Below are 21,823 nucleotides of genomic sequence, written 5' to 3'. Positions count from 1 at the left end.
TTTTGCATTAAATGTTTTGTTCCAGTTTACCAGTGAATGAAAACTGAGAGAGACCTCAGTGGTGCTTATGGGCACCTACTGTACTCCACATCCTCTTGCTCAAGAATTGTATTTTAGGATGGTAGATTTGTGTATGGTAAAGTCCTGCAGGGATTTAGTTTTGCACCACAGTTGCTCAAGAGCATGCCTTATGCCCTGTACACACGATCAGTTCATCCGATGAAAGCGGTCTGATGGATTTTTTCATCAGATATCCGATGAAGCTGACTTTCATCAGTCGTGCCTACACACCATCAGTTAAAAAAACAATCGTGTCAGAACGCGGTGACGTAAAACACAACGACGCATGCTTCCGAGCATGCGTCGACTTGATTCTGAGCATGCACGGATTTTTAACCGATGGACGTGCCCACAGACGATCGTTTTTTTCTATCGTTTTTTAACCATCAGGTAATTTTAAACAAGTTCTTAGTTTTTTCACCGATGGATAAAAAACCGATGGGGCCCACCCACGATCGGTTCGTCTGATAAAAACGGTCCATCAGACCGTTTTCATCAGACGAACCGATTGTGTATACGCGCCATTAGTCTCTTGAGATTTCTGGTGTCGTCAGTTTATCAAGTTTGTAACCATCAGGGCCCTATTCTGCATGTAGTTAGAGAAGCAAGTGCATCCAGCGAGGATATGAAAGAATTGTTGTAGACAGAGGTGGCCAGGTTACGACAGGGCAGAGGTGAGATTTTGTCATAGAGGTGGTCAGTAGCAAAATAGAAATAAATTGGTGAAGGTTTCTATCGGTAATCATTTGATGCTTGGAGGAATAATTAGTTGAAGACAAGAACACTGTACAACTGATGATGTTTTGATCAGAGAAAGGAAAGAGGGTGTTGATGAGGTTGCCAGGAGTGCAGAGATGGGAGAAAACAAGGTCAAGGGTGTTACCATTGGAAAGAGTGGAAGTGTATGTCCATTGTGTTAGGTCAAAAGATGAGGTGAATTTGAGAAGTTCAGATGTAGGCGAGCTGTTAACATTAATGGCAATGTTAAAGTCTCCAAGAAGCGGGTATTTTAAAGGAGAGAAAATAGGGTAACCAGGTTATCAAAAATCGTGATACTGATCCAGGAGGCAGATACACCACTGCAATCTTCATAGAAATTGGAGAAAACAGATGAATACAAAGGGTCTCAAAAAGAATTGCCCATTTGTTGCCTTTGTACAACTATGATTACCCATTTGTTGCCCACCTTCTGTCAGAATTTGTAGTGTGCTGCTCAGGTTTGTTGCCCACCTTCAGTCAGAGTTTGTAGTGTGTTGCCCAGGTGCGATGTCCACATATTGTGATGACTACCACAGTTGCCTGTGTACTAGCACAATTGCCCATGAATTGCAACAATTTAGTGCTATGATGCTGTCTTTGTGGGTGAGCGTCGCTTGGAATTAACTGTTTTTCTGCAGTAATCTCCCATAAAATATGATCCGATCCTCATCTAGGTCACAACAATAGCTGAAGCTTAGTTGAAGTTGGGTGATGTAGCAGGACAATGACCCTAAGTATCAAAGTAAAACCACCACATACTGGCTTCAGAAAAAGAAAATGCACCTTTGGAGTGGCCCAGTCTGAGCCCAGACCTTAACCCCATAGAGCTGCTGTGGAATTACCTCAAACATCCCACCAGTGGCGGCCTGTCCATAGGGGGCGCAGGAGCGCCGCACCCTAATCAATGCGTCCAGCCCCTAATCTACATGCAGGACGCCAGATGCATAGATTGCAGTGTTTTTTTTTTAAGCACGTGATTAGAGCCAGAGTCTCTAATTAGCTTCAAAAAAGAGTGGGCTCGGGACGCAGAGCACTGCAACCTGAGCCCACCCAGTTATGTGACAATAACAATTTAATATTCAGTATTGTCTTCCTGATTCTCCTCCCTGCCAATCAGGAAGCAGGTCCTGAGATCCGATTGGCCAAGAGGAGAAGCAATCGTATTGGCCAAGAGGAGTAGAAGCCGCAGGGGAAGCTGCCGTAAAGCCGAGGAGGAGGAGATGCTGGTAATGCCGACGCAAGGAGGAAGCTCTGCCTGCGACCTAAATGGAGTAAGTGCGGGACTGAATGGGCTGACAATCAAGTGGGGGGGGGGGTTAGCGACCGACCAACCGACCGACCGCAGGGGGGGGGTTGGTGCAACCGACCGACCTACCTACTGGCTGTGGAGCGTCAGTCAAGTCTTTTAATTATCGGTAGAGTCAGCTGGACTGAGTAAGCCCCTGGCTTCTTATACACCAGCCATGAGTACTCCCTGATATAATTCCCAGCTCTGTTCCTGACCACATGGGAGTTTTGGGTGTTCTTACCCAACAGCATAGCTCCCAACTGTCCCTGATTTTGAGGGACTGTCCCTGATTTGTAGCAATGTCCCTCTGTCCCTCTTTCCTCCTCATTTGCCCCTCATTTTGGTCTTAAAGGGGTTGTAAAGGAAAACATTTTTTTTTTCATAATAAGCATACTTTACCTGCAGACATTCCTCTTTTCACTTCCTCATTGTTCGTTTTTGCTCAGACGTCGCTCTATTTCTTCTCTGTTCTGTTCACTTCCTGCTTGTCTGATTTCTACTCACCACCGCGAAGGGAGGCTTTACTGCGGTGGTCAGTGACGTGCTCGCCCCCTCCTGGGAACTACATCTGTGTGGCAGGACGCTCTCTACATGTTAGAGACTTCACGGAGGTGTGAATTACTGGGCGTGCCACAGTTCATACTGGGAAATGTAATTCTTACATGAACTAGCGATGCAAACCAGGAAGTGAATGAGAGAACAGAAACTAGAACTCCGGAGGTGATATAGATGAAGGAATGTAATAGGTATTTACTCGTTTTTTAACAAAATCATTACAGTATTCTGTCTGTCTACCTTGCAGACAATAATTGTAGGCAAAACATTTTTTACCTTTACAACTCCTTTGTATGTACATGTATATAAAATGCACTATTTATCTTTCTAAAAGTGTTTCCCAGTACTAAACCTTTAATCCAATTTCTAAATCGTTGCATTTGTAAATGTCAAAAGCCAATATAAAGGAATAAATGTTAAAAAATAGAAACTTGGGGGTTTAACTAATCTTTTTTTTTGTATAATTCCCCTTTAAGGGGGCATGGCAGGGGGTGTGTCCTAGGCCTACATACTTTTGCTAATAGGTGTCCCTCATTCCCATCTCAAGAAGTTGGAGGGTATGTAAGGCCCCGTACACACGACCAGTTTCCTCGGCAGAATTCAGCTTCCGACCGAGTTTCTGGCTGAATTCTGCCGAGAAACCCGGCCGTGTGTACACTTTCGGCCGAGGAAGCCGACGAGGAGCTCGACGAGGAAATAGAGAACATGTTCTCTATTTCCTCGTTGTTCTATGGGAGCTCTCGGCCCGCCAAGCTCCTCGGCGGCTTCAGGGCTGAACTGGCCGAGGAACTCGATGTGTTTGGCACGTCGAGTTCCTCGGCCGTGTGTACGGGGCCTAACTGTGTATATCGATGTATTGATTGGCTCTGCCTAGTGAGCAGCCTGGAATAGATGTCAGATGAGCATCAAAATATTCAAGTGTTTTGGCTGTGGTGGGAGTTATAAATTGTGAACCTGTTTGCAGATTTTAGGTCCAACTTAAAATTTCAACGCGCCCAATTTTTTTTATAATATAAAAAAAAAAACGTATAAGTCATGCTTTATATCCCCTTGTAATGTGATACTCTTGTTACATTTTGGCTTTTACGAGTTGTGCTTTATACAGGACTAAAACTATATTTGTATCAGATTATTTATTTTTAATGATGTGTTCATATTTATTTATTTATGTCCCTTTTCGTATATCACAGGGTTTTATTTGCTTTTGCAGCCACCTGCTGGGCACAGAGTGTTGCTGCTTCCTGGGTGGTAACTTGCACTGGCAAATTCTTGCCTGGCTCACTTTCTCCCAGCAATATTGATTGCAATAGGAGGCAAAGTTATAATCATGATCTTCCCGCATTACATTGTATTTTTTCACCTCTAAATTTAACTTATTTCCGTTAAAGGTCTCACCAAAAGGATTTAATTTTACCGTTTGCTGACCCACCGCAGTACATTTACTTTGGCAGATCGGCTCATTCAGGCACAATCACTACGGCAGGGCGGCACCACTGCGATGGATCACGTATGTGTGCCGCCCCAGCTGTGCTGTCATTTGTTGCAGCACAACCTGATCAGCAGCTCCCAGCCAATGATTTATGGTCAGCACCCGCTGATCGGCTAAGCAGGTGACAGAAAAATGCCCTGGGTACACAGGGCTCTCTACAAACAGCTGCGATGTGAATTTTTTTTTTCCTCCCTGTTAGGAAGGATGTACAGTAAAAACCGTCACGTGGCTTAGTAAAATGATCACACAGTACACACACTAAACATGGTTAGGCACACATTTAACCCTTTGAACGCTCTTGATGTTAACCCCTTCCCAGCCAGTGTCATTAGTACAGTGACAGTGCGTATTTTAGGCACTGATCGCTGTATTGGTGCTACAGTTAGTGTCAGATTGCCCGCAATACTATCGCAGTCCCCCTATAAGTTGCTGATCACTACCATTACTAGTATATATATAAAAAAAAAATACATATTGCAGTATCTATATCATAGTTTGTACTGATACGCCGGCGTACTTTCAAATTTGCCGCGTTGTATCCTTATTTTGAATTCTCAAACAAAGATACGACGGCATTTGGCTAAGATCCGACAGGCGTACGGCTTCGTACGCCTTCGGATCTTAGGATGCAATACTTTGGCGCCCGCTGGGTGGAGTTTGCGTTGTTTTCCGCGTCGGGTATGCTAATAAGCTGTTTACGGCGATCCACGAAGCTACGCGCGCTCGTCGCATTCTCTTACGTCGGCTTTTCCCATCGTAAAGTTACGGATGCTATTTCAATGGCTTATATTTAGACTAGCCATGTTAAAGTATGGCCGTCGTTCCCGCGTCTAATTTTGAATTTTTTTTTGCGTAAGTCGTACGGGAATAGGAAAGGACGTAACGCACGTCGCTGTTCAAAAAATTACGTTGGTGCGACGTCATTTCACGCAAAGCACGGCGAGAAATTACAAAACGGAGCATGCGCAGTACGTTCGGCGCGGGAACGCGCCTAATTTAAATGATACACGCCCCATTTGAATTAGGCGGGCTTGCGCCGGACGGATTTACGCTACGCCACCGCAAGTTTACAGGCAAGTGCTTTGCGCTGAAAACTTGCGGCAGTGTAACGTAAATTGGGATACGTTACGCCGCCGGAATTCTACGTGAATCTGGCCCTATAACTTTCACGCAAACCAATCAATATACATTAATCTGGATTTTTTTTAAAGACATGTAGCAGAATACATTTTTGCCAACATTTTGGAAGAAATTCTATTTTTTTTTTTTTAAATGTATTGGATATGTTTTATAGCAGAAAGTAGAAAATATTGTTATTTTTTTTTTTTAATTTACATTTTTTCTTTTATATCGCAAAAAAATAAATAAAAAATCCAGTAATCAAATACCATCAAAAGAAAACTCTTTTTGTGTGAAAAAAAAAATCATTTGGGTACAGCATTGCATGACTGCACAATTACCAGTTAAATTAGTACAGCTCAAGTGGATAAAGCTGTAAAATTACAATGAAAAAAATAAAATAATTAATCAGTCTGTACAGTAGTTAAAGGACATCTGTTATTTTTTACTTTCAAGAGGTTCTCCTGATAGGACACCCCCATATCAACTGATGCTTTCCTTCCTTACACTTCCACAAAAATCTGTCCCTCAGAAATTCCTACTACTGGAGAACGTACAAACTTATACACTATAATGTCAAAAGTATTGGGACACCTGCCTTTACACGTCTTATGCCGCGTACACACGATCAGTCCATCCGATGAGAACCGACTGATGGACCGTTTTCATCGGTTAACCGATGAAGCTGACTGATGGTCCGTCGCGCCTACACACCATCGGTTAAAAAAAACGATCGTGTCAGAGCGCGGTGACATAAAACACAACGACGTGCTGAAAAAAAACCCGAAGTTCAATGCTTCCAAGCATGCGTCGACTTGATTCTGAGCATGCGTGGTTTTTTAACCGATGGTCGTGCCTACTAACGATCGGTTTTGACCTATCGGTTAGGAATCTATCAGTTAAATTTAAAACAAGTTGGCTTTTTTTTAACAGATGGTTAAATAACCTATGGGGCCCACACACGATCGGTTTTGACCGATGAAAACGTTTCATCAGACCGTTGTCCTCTGTTTAACCTATCGTGTGTACGAGGCCTTAGTCTGTAGGGTTCAATATCAAATTGGCCCACCCTTTACAGTTACTGTATGACAGCTTCAGGCCAGTTAAGTTCCTCCACCCCAAACTCATTCATCCATGTCTTTATGGACCTTGCTTTGTGCACTGGTGCTCAGTCATGTTGGAAGAGGAAGGGGCTGTCCGCAAACTGTTCCCACGAAGTTGGGAGCATGAAATTGTCCAAAATGTCTTGATATGCCGACGCCTTAAGAGTTCCCTTCACTGGAACTAAGGCCTCGTACACACGACCGGACATGTCCGCTGAAACTGGTCCGCCGACGTAGCGGACAGATTTCCAGCGGACAAATGTTTCTTAGCATGCTAAGAAACATGTCCGCTGGGAAACTGTCCAGCGGAAATGCGTGGAAGCATTGAACTTGCGCGATAGAGAACGTCGGTGTCGTCTACGTCACCGCGTTCTCTGTCCACGCGGATTTCGGTTTGATGGTGTGTACAGCCATCAGACCGAAATCTCCCAGCGGACATGTCCGATGAAAACGGTCCGGCGGACCGTTTTCATCGGACTGTCCGCTCGTCTGTACGGGGCCTGAGAGGCCAAGCCCAACCCCTGAAAAACAATCCCACACCATAATCCCCCCTCCACCAAATTATTTGGAAACTAGTGATTAGGAACAGCGATCTCTCTCCTCCTCCAGTCAGCCAAGCCCCCATACAGTTAGGGAACACTTAACCCCTTGATCGCCCCCTAGTGTTAACCCCTTCCCTGCCAGTGACATTTATACAGTAATCAACGTCTATTTTTAGCTCGGATCGCTGTATAAATGTCACTGGTCCCAAAAAAGTGTCAAAAGTGTCCGATCCATCCGCCGCAATGTCGTAGTCCTGCTATAAATGGCAGATCACCACCATTACTAGTAAAAAAAATTATAATAATAAAAATGCCATAAATCTATCTCCCATTTTGTAGACGCAATAACTTTTGTGCAAACCAATCAATATACGCTTATTGCAATTATTTTACCAAAAATATGGAGAAGAATGCATATTGGCCTAAACTGAAGAATACATTTTTTTTGGGAGGGGGTAAAAAGCAAAAAATATTTATTTATTTTTTCAAAATTGTCGCTAATTTTTTGTTTATAATAAAAACCGCAGAGATGATCAAATACCACCAAAAGAAATCTCTATTTGTGGTTAAAAAAGGGCATACATTTTGTTCGGGTACAATGTAGCACGTTCGTGCAATTGTCAGTTAAAGCGGAGGTTCACCCTAAAACATCTATATACCATTAAATCCAGCATACCTCCGACATGTACAGTATGCTGGTATTTTTTATTTTTTCGCTGTACATACCGTCTTATAGTTCTTTTTCTTTTCTCACTCCCGCGGGGAATAGGCGTTCCTATGAAGAGGCGTAGATGATTGACGTGCGACTAATGCGCGTCACGCTTTCCGAAAATATCTGAACTATGACTCGGCTCTATATGGCGCCTGCGCACAGACTAGGAGCCATGTAGAGCTGACTGCGCAAGCGCCGTATAGAGTCGAGTCCCAGTTCGAATATTTTCGGAACGCGTGACGCGCCTTATCCGCACGTCAATCATCTACGCCTCTTCATAGGAACGCCTACTCCCGGCGGTAGTGAGAACCCGGAAGCCGGATGAAAAAGAACTATAAGACAGTATGTACAGCGAAAAAATGCTGGATTTAATGGTATATAGATGTTTTAGGGTGAACCTCCGCTTTAAAGCGACGCAGTCCCGTATCGCAAAAAAAAGGATTTTTGTACTCACCGTAAAATCCATTTCTCTGAGTTCATAGACAGACACAGCCTTCATTGACCTTAGGGTTATGCTTCTTCCTACCAGGAGATTTAGGCAGAATTCTACAGCACTTAAGGTGTTAAAAACTTTCCTTCATGCCGCTCCTCCCAGGGGGCGTGGCTCCCCCAGGCATAACCCGCACCCTGCTTTAGCAGCCTCAGTTCGTAACAAGCAGTACAAACAAAGGAGGGGTGGGTGCTGTGTCCGTCTATGAACTCAGAGAAATGGATTTTACGGTGAGTACAAAAATCCTTTTTTCTCTTTCGTTCATAGACGGACACAGCCTTCATTGACCTTAGGGACGTCCCCAAGCAGTGTCAAAAAATTAGAGGGGTGGGAAAAATACTCAACGGAGGAACTCCAACCTTAAACTGCCGCCTGTAACACCTGCGGCCGAAGGAGGCATCAGAAGATGCACTCACATCCACCATATAAAACTTTGAAAAAGCGTGGACCGACGACCAGGTCGCAGCCTTACACACCTGTAACACAGAGGCTTGGTGTCGGAAAGCCCAAGAGGCCCCGATCGCCCTGGTCGAATGCGCCATGACCCGAAAGGGGGGCATAGGCCTGAAGCACAACCTGTCGGATCCACCTGGAAATGGAGGCCGACGAGACTGCCAGGCCCTTACTGGGACCGGACACAGACACGAACAGCGAGTCCGACTTCCGGAACGGAGCTGTCGCCGACAAGTAAACTCGAAGGGCCCGAACCACATCCAAAGAATGTAAAGTGGCCTCCTTCGGGTTCTTCGGCTGAGGACATAAGGATGGAAGAACAATGTCCACATCCAAGTGAAAAGCCGAAACGACCTTAGGGAGAAAAAACGGCTGCGGCCGCAGCACCACCTCATCCTTACGGATGACCAAGCAGGGAGCCTTGCAAGACAAGGCCGCCAGAACAGACAGACACCCGTCTGATCGAGGTAATTGCTACCAGAAATAAAATCACCTTTTGTGACAATAAACAAAAAACCTCCCGAATGTCCTCAAAGGGAGCATCCCGAAGCACTGAAAGGACTAAATTCAAGTCCCATGGGGGTAATGGAGGGCGCACCGGAGGGGCCACCTGCCAGACCCCCTGACCCAACGCACGCACCCAGGAGTGCGATGCCAAGGGTCGCTGCAAGTAAAAACAGCCAGAGCAGAAATCTGGCTCCTAACCGTACGTAAGGCGAGAGCCTGAACCACTCCCTGCTGCAAAGACAGCAGAATCCTGTACACAACGCATGTACGAGAGTGCCAGTTCATCTCCCTACACACAGAGAAGTAGGCCTTCCATGTATGAGGAAAAAACCTATGTGAGGTAGCCTTCCGTGCAGGCAGCATGGTAGAGACCACCAAGCCCAATAGGCCTTGGTCCTTAAGCCCCTGGCTCTCAACAGCCACGCCGCTAAGGCCGGTGGCTGTGAAACAGGGTGGAAGATCGGACCCTGTAACAGAAAATCAATTCCCAGGGGAAGACGCTAGGGGGCGTCTGCCAGCAGACGCACCTGGTCCGCGTACCAGAAGCGACGCGGCCAATCTGGGGCAATCAGGACCGATAGAATCCCTACAGCTTCTACTCTGCGCAGCAGGCGAGGAAGAAGCTTCCGAGGAGGGAAGGTGTAAAGTAGGCGACAGCGACCCCAAGGAGCCACCAACGCGCCTGACGCGTCCGCCCACGGGTCCTTAAACCTGGCCACGAACCGTGGCACCTACCGATAGAGACGGGACGCTAGAAGGTCCATGTCCGGAGTGCCCCACTTTCGGCACAGACCCCGAAACACCTGCGGGTGGAGAGACCACTCTCCTTGGCCCAGTGCAGTGCGACTTAGGTAGTCGGCTAGCCAATTCCGTATTCCCGGAATGTACCCAGCCGATAGAGCCGGAACGGACCCTTCAGCCCACCGAAAGGATGCGCGCGACCCTCGTCGCTGCAACAGAACTCCGTGTGCCTCCCTGATGATCAACCTACGCCACGGACGTGGTGTTATCGGACAGGATCCTGACCGGTCGGCCCTGTAGATCCAGGGACCACCTGGCAAGGCAAAGCTTGATTGCTCGGAGCTCCAGAACGTTGATCAGTAGGCAGGACTCCACCTGAGTCCAGTGCCCCTGGGCTGACTGGGTGCCCCAAGCGCCCCTCCCCAACCGGAGAGGCTGGCATCCGTCGTGACCACTGTCCAGTGGCCTGCAGAAAAATAACTTTCCGGCACGAAGCACCGGAAACGCCAGCCACCACACCAGGGGAGACATGATCAGATGACTCAACTGAATCTGGTAATCCAGAGATGACGGAAGCTAGTCCCATCGTGACAGCAGTTCCCTCCGTAGTACCCTGGCGTGGAATTGGGCATACGGAACCGCCTCGAAAGAGGCTACCAACTGACCCAGAACCTTCCTGCAGAATCGCAGAGATGACCGCTTCTGGGTCGGCAACTGCTGCACAGCAGATAGCAGAGTCTGAAGTTTTTCCGCTAGGAGAAAAACACTCCCGCCCCGGAGTAATCCAGGACCAGTCCCAGGTATCCCTGAGACGGAATCAACCCTGATTTCAGGACAATCCAGAAACCAGCCGAACACTCGGAGAGCCTGACACGTGATAGACACGGCTCCACCAATGCAGAGCTCGAAGAAGCTCGTAGGAGAATGTCATCCAGACATCCCATGATAACAAACCCCCGCTGTCACAGCCGGGCCAGTATCGGGATACCGATGGTTTGAGGATATGCAGGTACACGTTCATGACATCCAAGGATGCCAGAGAATCCCCCTGATGAAGTGCCGCTATTACCAAGCGAATCGACACCACCTTGACAAAACAAAACAAGGGACTTGAGGCCCAGGATCGACCGGGCCCCATCCTCTGTGGGGACACAAACAGAATGGAGTAAAACCCAGAGACCGTTCCAACGAGGGAACTGGCACAATCACTCCCCTGACCAGAAGATCCTGGACAGCCCCTGACGGAGTCAACCGGCGAACCGGAGGAGGCCAGAAGCCGGAGGGAAAAAACCTGTTTGGCAGACAAGAGAGAAACTCAATCTTGTACCCTAAGGAAAACACTTCGCAATGCGAAGCCAGTCTCCCACCCGAGACACGGGCGGGAGCAGACCTTCAGGCGGAAGCAGGTATGTCCGCAGACTTGTTAGGCATGCGGTATCAGGTGCGCTGCTACCCCGCAGCGGGGAATCAAGCACCATGTAGACCTACCCCCACCGCACAGGGCGAGCGAAAAAACGCTCGGAGGTAGGCAAGGAGGGTCCTTGTACAGGGCGAGGTCCCTCGCCCTTCCCAGACTGTGGGAACAGCATGCGCTTACCACCCGTGGCATCCTCAATGATGCCAGTCAGGGAAGACCCAAAAGGACCGTTCACCCTTAACGGCCATCACCAAGGCCACCTTAGAGGTCCTTCTTCCAGCTCCTGCAGCAGGAGCTTCGCCCTTTAAGCCAGGGCCTGACCAGGGCCCCGGCCAGAGCCGGCCTCACCGCCGAACCCACCACCGTGAATAGGGAGCGGGCCACGGCCTCCACTCTCCTATCAGCGGGATCCTGAAATGCAGGAGCCCCTTCCACAGGCAACGTGGTGGCCATGCGCAGTCTGGACACAGGGGGGATCCACTGGCGGAGGAGAGACCTACTTTTTTTTTTTTTAAAGCCCCCCTCAAGGGGGTAACAGGTTGCAAAGTTTTTTGACAAACTTTTTGCGGTGCATCCCATTCCTTGTATAACATATAGTCCAAATAAGGAACACAAGGAAACCCTTCAGCGGTGCGTGGTAGTCTGCTGGTACTGACACGGAAGTGTCTCCGCCACATCCTCAATTTTTAGAGTCTCACGCACCGCAGAAACAAGAGCTCCAACAAATTCTTGCCAGCAACTGACTGCAGCAGAGTCATCCTCACTATCCATAAGGGTTAAAACCCGCAGCCTCTGACATAACAGAACCAGAAAAAAACAGCGATTCTGTGTCATCCCCAGAAGCAGGCTTCAGGGAGGGGGGCGCTTTTTTACCCCCCATCCGGGCACCAGCTGCTTCAAACCTGGCAAGAAACCCAGGACAGCCAACATAACAGATGTGGCAGGGGAAGGGGCATTAAGGGTTAACTCAGGCATAGCTTGAGTTCCATAGTGTCAGCGCTGAGTCACCCACCCTGCAAGGCTGGACAAAAAAAAAAAAAAAAAACACTGGTCACCTCCTTGCTGCTATTGCAGAGCATGGGGGCCCCCGGTATTCACCACCCCACCCAGCTGCAGAGGGAGCTGAAAAACCTGAGGTGTGCTCTGATGTGCTGGCTGTGATGTGTCTTCACCTCATGGAAGATTCGCCGCGTTTCACAGCACTAAAACTGTAACAGCACTAAAACTGGTAGAAGAGACCAGAGGCTGTGCTGAGTCATCTCAGGGAAGAATCAAAGCGTTACCAAGGAGATTTCCAAGATGGCCACCATCTGAGGTAAAAATTACCTCATAGAACACAGCAGCACTGGCTGTGCTTTGTCTGTCACCTCAGGGAAGAATCACAGCGTTACCAAGGAGATTTCCAAGATGGCCACCATCTGAGGTAAAAATTAACTCATAGAACACAGCAGCACTGGCTGTGCTTTGTCTGTCACCTCAGGAAAGAATCACAGCGTTACCAAGGATATTTCCAAGATGGCCGCTGTCTGAGGTAAAAATCAACTCATAGAACACAGCAGCACACAGCAGCACCCCCCAGAGTAACATACACAGTCCCCCAACAACACACGGGCCCCGGTGGTAATAAAGAAAACCCAGGAGGCCCCCCTTCACAGCCACTACCCAGTCAGGGGAAGAAGGGAGAGGAAGGGGAGAGAGGAAAGCAGGGCGGACCCTCAGTCGACCTCCCAGGGAAAACACCAGCCAGACCACTTACCTGAGTAAGGGGCCACTACTTACCCGTCCTGCGACTACCCGGCTGGAGGTATCCCAGACAGAACCAACGTCCGTAAACGGCATGGCTGTCGGCCAGACACACTGTGACAAAGCCATAGAGACCGGTCATATGTGTGCCCTAGAACCGAAGTTCCCCGGCCGCCCCTGGAGCAATGGGGCCTGTCGTGGACGTCCCAAAGCTGAGCTGAGGGCCGGCACACGCTCGAAGGCCGAACATGGGGGGACTACATGGGTCGAGGACCCAGCCTGTCACCCAGTCGGCTGTTGATAGAAGAATCGCAGGATTCAAAATGCAGGAAGAAAATAATAAAAAAGTGAGAAAAATCGCCAGAAAAAAACTCCAGAGTCCAGGAACTCCAGAGAGAGCCTTGACCTCCTGTCGTTAGGCAGAAAACAAACTGAGGCTGCTAAAGCAGGGTGTGGGTTATGCCTGGGGGAGCCACGCCCCCTGGGAGGAGCGGCATGAAGGAAAGTTTTTAACACCTTAAGTGCTGTAGAATTCTGCCTAAATCTCCTGGTAGGAAGAAGCATAACCCTAAGGTCAATGAAGGCTGTGTCCGTCTATGAACGAAAGAGAAAATGGCCTGGTCATTAAGGGGGCAAATCCTTAGGTGGTTAGTATTCTAAACAAACCCAACCATTCATCCATGTCTCCTTCCTTTATTTTTCTGAGAAATCACTCTAAAACACCCCCCGTATTCATATCTATAGCCATCTTAAAGAGGAAGTAAACCCTGATGAAGTTTACTTTCTCTATCTTTCCCTGCAAAGGTAAAGCAAAATGGGCTACTATGCATCGCAATGTCACCTACTTCCACACTGGCAGCGAGCGTCCATCTTCTCCCCTCTTCTTCCGGGGCCACGAACTCTGGCTCTCTGACTGGCTGGAGTCGCGTGATGTCACTCCCGCGCATGCATGCGGGAGCCGCCTTTCACAGCATGACCCCGGCTTGAAACGGCACAGAGTGCCCTTTCAAGATGGCGCATGCGCCGTTGAAGTCGTCGCTCGGGGAAATTGCAAATATCTCTGAGACCGTGTAGGACTCAGAGATATTGCAAGCACCTACAGGTAAGCCTAGATGGTGTAACTTGTCCCCAGGGGTTTACAACTACTTTAAGTAAGGGCAATTGATTCATTGAGCATTTACTTCCTGGAATCCATCTGCCATTAGCTCAGGTATGCAGGCAAGAGAGTGTGCTTAGCTGAGAAAATCCTTCCTCGGCTCCTGAAGACTCCTGGGATGTATGACATCATTTTGCCTTAGGCCAGAAACCAAGATGCAACTAAAAAAAGAGAAAAAAAGTTGAAAACAAGCAAATATGATATACTTTCTTATCTATTTGCTACGGCTAGCTGCATAAGGATTAAAAATTAACATATCTAGATTTTGTATCTTAGAGATCTAGACACTTCCATTATTGTAGAATGCCATGTGTTTTTCCATCTCTCTCACCTTTAAAAAGTTGTGCCAATACACCTCCCGCCTGCTGGAATCTTCATAGAAATTATGGAAATGAATTCTTTAGCTCCTTTGTCAAAATGTGACAGAATTTATAAAACACATTGCGTGTTCTGTAACCTTTACAGAAAACAGCGATTATTTTTCACGTTAATGCATTCCTTAGATGAAGACATGTTTTCCCCAAATGACATTGATTTTTAGAATGACGATAATTCTGTATTAAACCTCGGAGACTGGTGCCGCCGTGTAATCTTTATTAGGCCTTGTAATTTATTTACTGACCTTTGTCAAGTCAATTGGCGCACAAGCACCAAGGTCACCCGGTATCAATTAATACAAGGGCTCTTAGTCCCAGCGATCGCTGCTGTATTCACAGCCGTGACTCTTCCTCCGCACAATGGATATACAGATTGTTACACGGGTAAAGTACTTTTGGAATAGAGGTGAAGACCCAGGAGTCTGGTTATAAAAGAACAAACTATACTGCCAGGTAGTAAGGCGTGTGATGATGGTGTTCACTAAACAGGGACAAAAGACATGTAGGAACAAGAAAAACTACGATGAGAGCCTTTGGTAGGGAATTCCGACCATGTGTATGCTCTATCACAGTTTTTTCGACTGGAAAACTGCCGGAAAAATAAGAGAGCAGGATGTCTTTTTTCCCGCCAGGAAAAAATCCTAGCGGGAAAACCGTTCGCCTGTATGCCTTTTCAACGAGAAAAAAAAACACGCATGCTCGGAAACAATTCGACACATGCTCGAAAGCATAGAACTTAATATTATATATATATATATATATATATATATATATATATATATATATATATATATATATATTATTTTTTATCTCAATTTCTGTAGCCTTTTTGGCAATTTTTTTTTTTTGGGTGGACCTCCACTTGAAGTACAAAGTAACATTTTGTAAATAAAAAATATTTAAATTTCAAATAAATAAAAAAAAACAGTCTGACTTTTCTAAGTTTTGTAAGCAGCAATTTTGCAGTGATAGTTTTGTTAATTATGGTTCTTTTTATGTGTGAACATAAAACAGACTGACCTGATCCCTATGGAAATTTTTGACCTTTTAATCCTTAAATTTTTATTTCTAAAAAGGATAGATATTATATGCTGTAAATACAATAAAATCTATGCTAACCACATAAGCGTTTCTTACTTTGTTGTACGCTTTGATCTGTATATCTATAGAAGACAATTACCTCGAGAATCCCTGCCTACAACATCATCAATTATTGGAAGATAATATCTCATTAAAAGTGACCTCTCTGCTCTCTCCATCTACCTTTGTACTTTAGATGTCAGTGCTTGCCTGCATCACAGTACTTTTGGCTACACACTATTAAAAAGTGAGATTGCTTGTTAGTATCCAGTAATCAACACTAATAGTGTCTATAAAAATAGAATTTGTAAGATGTAGAGTTCATCCTATGACCTAGAATATTGATGCAAGTAAATTCTTGATCAGTGTCTGTGAATGTCTTTACCTTTTGAAAGGTCTATGCCCTACCAATCTGATGTGGACCCTGATTGTTTTTTTTTTTCCGTTAATGTCTAACGCCAACCCGTGTACAGAATAAAAAGTAAGCAGCTCACTTTCAGTTTGAACCTATCCCATGCAGTACGTCTATTTCGCCACTAGGGTTCAATGATACCCAGCAAGATTTACCATATAAAACTAAGGACATACCGTGTTTCCCCGAAAATAAGCCCGGGTTTTATATTAATTTTGGCAACAAAAGACACAGTAGGGCTTATTTTCGGGGGAGGTCTTAGCATGTAATGTACTGTCTTCTCTTCCCCTCTCCTTCCCTGCCTGACAGAAATACCCAGTGTGAACAGAGTTAAAATGTTTGTAAAATCCTATAATCCACTCTATTACAGTAGTGTATAATGTACAATGTGTGTGTTTCTGTAATATAATTGTGGCAAATACCTTCGTTATATCGCCGCTCTGCGCTTGTGTGACCCGCCGGAGCTCTCTTCCCCACAATTATATTACAGAAACACACATATTGTACATTATATACTACTGTAATAGAGTGGATTATAGGATTTTACAAGCATTTTAAACTAGGGCTTATTTTCAGGGTAGGGCTTATATTGCAGCACTCCAGGAAAATAACGCTAGGTCTTATTTTTGGGGTAGGTCTTATTTTCGGGGGAAACACGATACAATGAATTCAGGGCATCATGGCCTCACCATCTAAGGGGGCTTCATCACACCACCCTTCAGAAGAGTGGGCTTCACTTGCCCCTCTTGTAGTGGTAACAGGGGATGTGAGCATACAGAATGGCATGAAGGCCGATATAGCACCAACTGTTGGGTGCAAAACACAGATGATTGTGGACCACCAGACAAGGACCAAAGTCCAGAACATGGTGGCATGCGATAAGAAGCAAGGACACGGGCCAAAGGTCGTCAACAGTGAGGTGCAGGAACATGAGGTAGAGACAGGTCAGGATATAAGCCAAGGTCAGTTCACAGCTGGGCAGTCAGATACCAAAACAGGAAGCAGGATACAGAGTCCAAACACAAGCGGGGTCACAACAAGTAGACAGGAATCAAAACACAGTTCAAATGCAAGCTAGGTCATACAAAGGAGGGCAAACGTAGGTCATGAATCAGGAACTGGCTGAAGACCACTCAGCAATTTGTTCATGTCCCAATCCAGCTTAAATAGGCTGTTTGGTGCCAATACCAGTGGCAAGCATGCACATGTGCCTATGCACATTCTGCTTAGCGTGCACACTAATACATACTAATACATGTTTTGCAGTGAGCCCTTGCTTGGAATTATGAATATGCATGGGCATGCAATCATCTTCTCATTCTATCTTGTACTGTATTTTTCTTACAGAAGTCAGCACCACTCATGGCATCAGTAGTGGCCAGAAAATAGTCTCTGCCTGATGCAAGATGGCCACCAGAGTCACACGGGCAATCAGCATCCAATCGGATTGCTGCCCCATTGACCAAGGAAATAATTGAGGAATCATGTTCCTCCTGACTTTTTCTCCCTCTGCAATACCGTTGAAAGCCACCTGCAGTGTAGAAAATAGACTGCACCTGCCTACAAGTGCTTTTGTGGGTCTTTCTCAGAAGATTTTGACAAGCAACTCTATGGATTCAGTGGCAGTGCTGGATTAAAGAGTTACTAAACCCTCGTTTTTTTTTTTTTTTTTAAATAACAAACATATCATACTTACCTCCTCTGTGCAGTTGGTTTTGCACAGAGTGGCCCCGATCCTCCTCCTCTGGGGTCCCTCAACGAAACTGGTGGCTCCTCCTCTTCTCGAGCGCCCTGTCAGAGAAGCGCTCTCTTTCAGGACACCTGTGTGCGCGTGCTCCTGTGTCCTGATGCTGCGTCTATTGACACAAGCAGTAGGACTCAGCCCCGCCCCAGCACCCGCATCATTGGATTTGATTGACAGCAGTGGGAGCCAATGGCTGCGCTGCTTTTAATCTATCCAATCAGGACCGAGACACCAGCTGGAGCTGCTGTGCTCATCCCTGTCGCTGCCAAGACTGGGTTCAGGTAAGTAAAAGGGGGGCTCTGGGGGGCTGCTGCATGACAGGAGGTTTTTCACCTTAATGCATATAATGCATTAAAGGGGTTGTAAAGATTTGTGTTTTTTTTCACCTTACTGCATCCTATGCATTAAGGTGAAAAAACACCTGGCAATGACGGCCCCCCCCCCCAGCCCCCCGTTTTACTTAACTAAGCCCGTTTACCCGCTGTGCGCGTCCACCGATGTCCTCTTCTAAACGGAGTCTGGCCATTGATTGGCTAGATTGGATAGATTGATAGCAGCGCAGCCATTGGCTCGCGCTGCTGTCAATCACATCCAATGACGTGGCGTGCCGGGGGTGGGGCCGAGTGATACAGTCGGCGGCTATATCCACTGGAGCGTGCCCGCAAGCTAACCCTCTTGGGAGAGAGCTTCCCATGAAGGGGGTTAGCTATTGCAGCAGAGAAGCTGAGACAGCCGCGGAGGGACCCCAGAAGACGTGGATCGGGGACACTCGGTGCAAAACGAGCTGCACAGTGGAGGTAAGTAAAATGAAGCCTTGCAACCCCTTTACGGTGAAAAACCTTGAGGGTTTACAACCCCTTTAACCATTATAAAAAAAAAAAAACATGCTTAGAGAGGGGGGCACCACAGAGTTTTTTCACCTACCTAAACCCCACTGCTGAGCATTTATTAGCTCAACTAAAGCATATTAACCACTTGCCGCCCGCCAATGACATATTGACGTCGGCAAAGTGGTTGTAGAATCCTGACTGGACGTCATATGACGTCCTCAGGATTCTGAGCCGCTGCTCGCGCCCCCGGGGGCACGCATCGCGGCGATCGTTGTTGCAGGGTGTCAGTCTGACACCCCGCAACACCGATCAAGGTAAAGAGTCTCTCACGGAGACTCTTTACCACTTGATCAGCCATGTCCAATCACGGCTGATCACGATGTAAATAGGAAAAGCCGGTAATCGGCTTTTCCTCACTCGCGTCTGTCAGACGCGAGTAGAGGAGAGCCGATTGGCTGCTCCTGTGACAGGGGGGGGTTTTTGCTGATCGATCATCAGCACAGCCCCCCCGAGGATGCCCACTGGATCACCAGGGATGCCAACTGGACCACCAGGGATGGCCATATAGACCACCAGAAATTAAAAAAAAATTAAAATAAAGGATGCCATCCTAGACCACCAGGGATGAGGAGGACACAGAAAATGGATGCCAATCAGTGCCACAATGAATGCCAATCAGTGCCCACAATGGGCATCACTGATTGGCAGGCATTGTTTGGCACTGATTGGCATCCATTAGTACAACACATACACTAGTGCCCATCTATGCCCATCCGTGCCACCTATCAGTGCCCATCCATGCCGCCTATCAGTGCCCATCCATGCCGCCTATCCGTGCCCATCCGTGCCGCCTATCCGTGCCTGTCCGTGCCGCCTATCCGTGCCCGTCTGTGCCGCCTATCCGTGCCCAGCCGTGCCGCCTATCTGTGCCCATCTGTTCCACCTATCCGTGCCCATGCGTGCCGCCTATCCTAGCCCATCCATGCCGCCTATCCGTGCCGCCTATCAGTGCCCATCCGTGCCGCCCATCAGTGCCGCATATTAGTGCCCATCAATGCCACCACATCAGTGCCACCTCATCGGTGCCCATCAGTGCCGCCTTATCAGTGCCCGTCAGTGCAGTACCATCAGTGCCCATCAGTGAAGGAGAAAACGTACTTATTTACAATGTTTTATAACAGAAACAAAAAACGTTTTTTTTTCTAAATTTTCGGTCATTTTTTTATTTTTTTTGCAGAAAATAAATATCCCAGAGGTGATCAAATACCACCAAAAGAAAGCTCTATTTGTGGGTACAAAATGATAAAAATGTAGTTTGGGTACAGTGTAGCATCACCGCGCAATTGTCATTCAAAGTGCAACAGCACTGAAAGCTAAAAATTGGTCTGGGCAGGAAGGTGTATAAGTGCCCTGTATGGAAGTGGTTAAAATTCCTATATTCACAACTCATATAATTTATATAACTCAATCATACTAAAAAAAGAACAATTATGCAACAAGTGTAGAAGCAGACTTGTTGCTCTAAAATTAGTTTTAAGGACTTGATCAAAGACTTTGAAATTAATAAATCAAGAAGAAAACTTACATTTAAACAAACATTAAAGAGGGGGTTCACCCTATAAAAAAAATTCTAGCATTAAATTAAGCATAGTAGCTACAGTATGCCTTTATTTATTTTTTTTGCCCCGTACTCACTCTGCAATCCTATAGTGAAGATTCCGACTCCCCGCGGGGAATGGGCGTTCCTATCCAGAGGGAAGGTGATTGACCGCCAGCTCTGGCGCGTCACGCTTCTCCGGAAATAGCCGAAATAGGACTTGGCTCTTCACGGCGCCTGCACATAGTCTGTGCGCAGGCGCCGTATAGCGCCGTGAAGAGCCGAGACCTACTCCGGCTGTCTTCGGGGAGCGTGACGTGCCATAGCCGGCCGTCAATCATCTTCCCTCTGGATAGGAACGCCCATTCCCCGCGGGGAGTCGGAATCTTCACTATAGGATTGCACAGTGAGTACCGGGCAAAATAAATAAATAAAGGCATACTGTAGCTCGCGCTACTATGCTTAATTTAAAGGGGAGTTCCAGCCATTTGTGTGTTTATTAAAAGTCAGCAGCAACAAAAAGTGTAGCTGCTGGCTTTTAATAAACAGGCACTTACCTGCTCCAGCGCTCCAGCGACGCGCCGGCCGGGGCTCCGCTCCTCTCCCCCCCTCCCCGGCCGGCGTCTTCATCTTCAGTGTGGGCACCCGGCCGTGACAGCTTTCGGCTTCACGGCCGGGCACCCACTGCGCATGCGCGAGCGCGAGCGGCGCGGCACTGCGCATGCGCGAGCGGCGCGGCCCGGCGCCGCGCCGTGTAATTGGCCAGGAGATCGCCTAGGACCTGTGACGTGTCCTAGGCGATCGCCAACAGCAGCCACTTCCTGAAGGCGACTAAGCTTAGTCGCCTACAGGAAGGAGGAAGTGGGACAGGAAGTCCCACTCGTGCTGAAGCCCCCACTCCCCCCCCAAAAAAATTACATGCCAAATGTGGCATGTAAGGGGGAGAGGAGTGGGTTAAGAGGAAGTTCCAAATTTGGGTGGAACTCCTCTTTAATGCTAGAATGTTGTTATTGAGGGTGAACCACCGCTTTAAGTCATTGGGTTTTAAATTCAAGTGAAAATTGATCAACATCAAACATTAACATTGTTTTTGTGAACATCAATGTAAAGTTGTGATCCATGTCCAATCTGTTACTTGATACTTCTTTAACATAGTTGTGGAGTCCAGCCTGTGACTGATGTTGAAGAAAACTGAAATTAATTTGATTTTCATACTTTTATTTCACTTTCAGCACCTATTAAGTAGAGCTGCATGATTCTGGCTAAAATTAGAATCACGATTTTTTTTGCTTAGAAGACAGATCACGATTCTCACACAATTCTCGCGGTGTAACAACATCTTTCACATTAAAACAAAAAAAAATTGGGCTAACTTTACTGTTTCGTTTTTATTATTCATTGAAGTGTATTTTTCCCCAAAAAATTGCATTTGAAAGACCGCTGGGCAAATACAGTGTGACATAAAATATTGCAGCAATTGTTATTTTATTCCCTAGGGTCTCTGCTAAAAAAAAAATATATAATGTTTGGGGGTTCCAAGTAATTTTCTAGCAAAAAATATTGATTTTAACTTAAGAAACAAGTGTCGGAGAAAGATTTGGACTTTGAGTTGTAAAGGAAAATTTAGTTTTTTTGCTGAAATGACTGTT

The sequence above is a fragment of the Rana temporaria genome, chromosome 5 (assembly GCF_905171775.1).
Source record: "Rana temporaria chromosome 5, aRanTem1.1, whole genome shotgun sequence".
Taxonomy (NCBI): domain Eukaryota; kingdom Metazoa; phylum Chordata; class Amphibia; order Anura; family Ranidae; genus Rana; species Rana temporaria.
Note: the sequence above shows the minus strand (reverse complement) of the source record.